We start from the raw sequence: 6,010 nt of genomic DNA, 5'->3' as shown, positions 1-6,010 counted from the left end.
ACTGCAGAGAGAAAAAAAAAACATTTTAAGAAAATAACATTTACATCTTGCTCTATTCTGTGGAATCACTGCAAGTAATTACTGCATCAAAGACCAATGTCTCAGTTAATGGAAACAGTAGTACATGAATATATTAAATATTAACTACAATATTCTTCTACTCTTATCAGACTAAGCTTTCCATTGCACTGTATGACAAGTTTACAAATATTTAAAAAATATCAAGACAGCTTCATTTAATATGATGCGATTTTAAAAAATTGATTATACTCATTCTCTCAGTACCTCACTTCACAACCGTTGTTCCATTTGACCTAAAGGGGAACCAAATGTGTGTTGAAATAACAATTGACATTAATCCTTTTATTTAACACAGCTGATTCCATCAGCTTGTCTTCTTAAAATTAGACTTACTTATCCATTTTATTCATCTGAAAAATATCAAATGAAGGGATGGAAACGTTAAGAAAACCTCTAGCCTGACCCTAGACTGATTTAGAACTTTCAGCTGCTTCTGAATTGAATCATCTTCAACCACATAATTAAATGGTCTCCAAATTTACTACAACTGGAAGGGTTTGATGGTGATCAGTTTCTTACAGCATGTGTAAAATCACATGCACCAACATCAAGTTCTTTAACTTTTTTTCTACATCTTCTTAAATCTCAGGACAGTTTGGAGCATTATTTAATGGTTTGAGATCTATTTCAACATTCATAATGTCTTATTCATAGGTATTCAATGTTTTCATTATGCCTGTGACATTTCCTCAATTTCTGAAATTCTTACCTCTCATTTATTTATGCCTTTTAACACATTGGAAATTGGTTGCCTTTACCAAAAGACTGTTAGTTTGATGGCCTTCACTCCAAGGACATAACAAAGAATTAATTTTTATTTTACATCTAAATTTAGACATACAGGATGGTAACAGGCCATTTCAGCCTACAAGTTCATGCCGCCCAATTTACCTACACCCCCGGTACGTTTTGGACAGTGGGAGGAAACTGGAGCCCACGGGGAAAACCCATGCAGACACAGAGAGAACGTAGAAACTTCTTACAGACAATGCGGAACTTGAACCCTGGTCCCGATCGCTGGTACTGTAAAGGTGTTACGCTAACCGCTACGCCAACTGTGCCGCCGTATTATTGTTGAGCTCATTTGGTTTTGCTACTTGGTATTCTCTCTAGAACTAATCCACACCTTGTGAAAGATAAGCAAGAAACTTATACCTATGTTGAACAAGTCATAACTAACGTTGAATTTCAGTCATATCTGGCTTTAGCTTTGCTTGCATTGACACAAATTCCGGGTGCTTTGCAACTTATTCAATAAAGCAACATCCAGCAGGTGAAATTTCATGTGATGTATCATCACTGTGACTCTACTGCACCTGTAAAGATGAGCATTCAAATGTTCATCATCCTTGGGAATTACTTTCTCTAGTTTTTCTCCAAAATTTACAGCCATTAATCTTTACAACATTAGAAGGAGGCCATTTCATCCATCAAATCCATGCTACCTCTCTGAGACCAATCTCATCAATCCCATTCCCTCACATTTTCAGAGTTAACTTGTTCTATTACCACATGTCTATGAACATCCAAGATTTCCTGATGCACCAGCACTCAGGACAATTTACTGTACCCAGTTCACCTAAAATCCAGCATCTCTTGGAGACATGGGAGAAAACAGGAGCACCCGGAGAAAATCCAGGCAGCTACACGGAAAACATTCAAATTCCGTGAAGAGAACACTGGAGGCAGGATTAAACCCAGGCTGCAAGAGCTGAGACACAGTTGTGCTATTGCAGTTCCACTGTGCTGCCCTGGCTTCTGTCCGACAACCAACCAAATACATCTTCAATTGACAAACCTCTGGGATACAGCTGAGCCCAAGTGGCATAGAACTTCCTATGGTATCATCCACAATAGTGGAAAGAAATAATTAAATCTGAAAATAAATCATACTGCAAAAAAATTTAAAAATTTCATTTGACTTTATGTTTATGAATAGCTATTACCCTCAGTCATTGGAAATGGCAATAATTTAACTTGATTCTTCAAGATCTAAACTGGATGATCTATTTAGCTCTTGCTGACATTGATCCAAGTAGTTGGTTATGATGCTGAAGCTTTTTAATCAGACCAGTTGCAATATGTTCCTTTCCGAATATCCCTTAATGTCAGTTGAACCTGAAAATATATATATTCCAATAATAGACCCACATTTTTCAATCCCACTTGCATCTACAGTTGCCAGACTGAACTAACAGCGTACCTATCAATGAGCACGAAGACTTCAGTACACCAGTTAAAACTCTAATCACAGATTTAATTGATTCATTTTTGTAAGTTCAGTCACTTTCTTGTATAAATGAAACATTACATTGGACTTGCTTCTACTTTCGAAATATCAGGAAGCTGCTTGACTGAGAAGTGCAAAATATTCTTCATCTAGCAAACCATAAACTTTGAAGATCATTTGCACAAACAGTTGTTCCTGTTTCCTGATCAATTGCTCTGGCTGTCTGTTTATGTCCAGATGATTCTCTTTCACAATTTTTATTTCCAAATTGATTGTTCTTGCTGACATTACATAATTTATCAAAAGCAAAGCGCATTTCTCTTTGGCAAAGTTTATGTTTCTTTCCATGAGAATGTGTTCATAGTGTTTCTCTTGCCCTAGCATGCATCTTATTGACCTGATAACCCTGAAGATTTCCCTTAATGCCAGTGCCAGTGGCATTATGTCCTGTTGAATAACCATGTTCTCTGCCATCAAACTTCATCTGTTCTCTAAAGGTAGGTTCTTTCCCACTGTTCCAAATCTGCATTTCTTTTGGTATGAAATTCACCCCTTCAGTGGGTTTGTGTAACAATGTTCTGCATTGATCAACACCTCACCTCCTCCTGTTCAATTTGTATCTCTTAAAATGATTGTTTCTTCATGGTAGGCAGCAGTGAGAAAATTTTCTCAGTTTAGCTCTCATCTCGCATATATCATTCTACTTGGCCCAATCTGTACAAGTGAAAGGAATCTCTTGCACTTCTTCCTTCAGAGACTCATTTGGACTTTGCTCTAGTCCGATTGTCACAGCATTAGTCTGCCATGTTAACTTGAAATATTTGTATCTTGAGATATTACAACTTTTCCCAAAGGCATCATACACACAGTCAATTTTTTGAGTAGTTTTCAATCAACATGACCACCTCCAAAATATTCACTAAAACATAGTGAGAACTATTGTAAACAAACACAACCTACCAACATTGACTAAAATACATCAGTTCCCCTCTAATACTTGGGAGGGCATGGTTAACGCAATGCTATTACAGAACCAGCGACCCAGCTTCAAGCCCGACACTGTCGGTAATGAGTTTAGACAACCTCCCCATGTCTGAGTGGGTTTCCTCTGGGTGCTCCAGTTCTCTCCTACATTTAAAAAAAATGTACAGGTTGTAGGTCAATTGGCCCACTTGGGCAGCACAAGCTCAATTCTGTCATTTATGTCTAAATTTACAATTTATTAAGGCCACCGAGTTTGATACAAGCAGAAATTGACATTCATTCAATGTAAAATAAATTAATTTAAATTCCTTTTAACTTTTGATTACATGAATAAAAGGGAATATTCCATTTGAACCTGTTTGAGGTAGGCCGTTTGAATATTCCATTTGAACCTGTTTGAGGTAGGCCGTTTGAATATTCCATTTGAACCTGTTTGAGGTAGGCCGTTTGAATATTCCATTTGAATCTGTTTGAGGTAGGCCGTTTGGATATTCCATTTGAACCTGTTTGAGGTAGGCCGTTTGAATATTCCATTTGAACCTGTTTGAGGTAGGCCATTTGAATATTTCATTTGAACCTGTTTGAGGTAGGCCGTTTGAATATTCCATTTGAACCTGTTTGAGGTAGGCCGTTTGAATATTCCATTTGAACCTGTTTGAGGTAGGCCGTTTGAATATTCCATTTGAACCTGTTTGAGGTAGGCCGTTTGAATATTCCATTTGAACCTGTTTGAGGTAGGCCGTTTGAATATTCCATTTGAACCTGTTTGAGGTAGGCCATTTTGATTCAGTATGTATTTGTCATACAGGTAGAGCGATATTAGTGAAACGGTGTTATTTTGCCTCAAACATGACCACGGGTAATCCTAAAACACTGTCAGAAGTTGACAAGGTGTACATTGGTGCAAATATCTGGCCTCAGCTAATTGTAAAACCAAGTGTGAATCAATCATATTAATGCCAAACAAAAGAGTACCACAAAGAAACAATTAACTGACCTTTTGAGGGAATGTATATTTTACATATTTCCAAAGGCAAAGTAGAATATTTTATGATTGTGCTTTTAGAGGTTGTCCCTATTTCCATTAAATGCCATTCAGGCCATCAAGTAAATGTCAGAACAATTCTGTCACTTTCCACAGATGCCAAGTTAACTCCTGTCAATTTTTATAACCACCCACGTACTCCAAGAGCAATTGACAAGCCATTTTTCTACCAACCAGGATTCCTTTGGGAAGTTTGAGGAAATCATGAGGACCCTGGAGAACCAGGAATGTGCAAACTCCACATAGAGTTCAGCATCAAACCCAATCGGCTGGAGCTGTGAGACAGCAGCTCTGCTGCCCTGGCAATAAACCAATGTGACTTCTTTAACATATTTAAACCTTAGTAGTTTATCTTTATTGACTTGAAAACTAATATCAATGAATACCATTTTAGAAAATATTTTGCCTTTATGATGCTGCCAGCTGGTTTATCACTGCTGTGATACTTTTAATGTTGATTTTTTAAAATCAGCCTTATTCAATTAACAGTAATTTGTTCTATTTTTTGTGTATACTTGCACTAATTAGAACTAATTCCTATTTCTGTAAATGAGATTCATGTGATTAAAAACACGTGATCAAGATTTTCATGGTTCCAGACAATTTATTAATATCTTTCTTTTTAAAATATTTTTATTGAGTTTAACAAAAACCCTTTACACAAGGTATAATAATGATAACAAATCAAATACGTATCACATATCAATTGTAAATTATATTGAATACAAAAATGAAACATAATGAACGTAAAATTCCATTACACAAGATATTTTATGCTTCTCATGTTGTGATATGATCCATGATCTATAGTTAAAACTTTCCTTTAATTATTAGTCTTTAAGAGAAAAAATATTTTTAACAATTTATTAATATCTAATAAATAAGAAAATAAATAACCACGTTTGAATATCAGATAAGTGAATGAACCAGACAAGTTGAGAGTCATGCTATGTGATATTCATTTATAGAAATTAATATTTCAATGAAGCTGCTAATGTAGTAGTTCGAGGTTATAATAATATAACTACAGCTGCAGTTAGTGGAGAATTTGAGGATGCAATCCCATGGATCGGTGCTTTTATTTAATGGCATGAATGTAGAAAGTGGAAAAAATCCTGTATTTCATAGATACATTACTTATCTTGATAAGCACCAAGTAAAAATTGCAGCTTTTCATTTTTTGTGCAGCTGCTCTTTACTCCAATTACATTGACATTAATTGATATTTCTGAGGGGAAATGCACTAGCAGATATTTCAAAACATTCCTCTGACATTTTTCTGCATTTTTTACTCTATTTCTTTTGTTTGATATTTTGCTGTTCAACTCACGTTTCATCTCAGCCTCAGCTTTAAAGGTTTTATCATCTATTTTTATCACAGATAGAGAGGAGAGAGGGGGTGCATTTTGAAGTGTTTTATCCCATAAACATAGCAATGATACCCTGACAACAAAGCAGAAGAATTGACTTTGCTCATCGACTTCTGTCATTTGTGTGACAACCGGATCCGGATGAGGGGAAACATGGGCTGTCTCTAGAGTAGGAGGCACATCTAATCTATATTTTAATTAAAACTTTTGCCATTTGTACACCTATTATGCGCCTTTAACGTCTCATACGTATTGAGATAGTTACAGACTTGGTTCTCAATTGTTCTCATGCAAGGTAAT

The sequence above is a fragment of the Narcine bancroftii genome, chromosome 9 (assembly GCF_036971445.1).
Source record: "Narcine bancroftii isolate sNarBan1 chromosome 9, sNarBan1.hap1, whole genome shotgun sequence".
Lineage (NCBI taxonomy): Eukaryota > Metazoa > Chordata > Chondrichthyes > Torpediniformes > Narcinidae > Narcine > Narcine bancroftii.
This window is presented reverse-complemented; position numbering follows the sequence as displayed.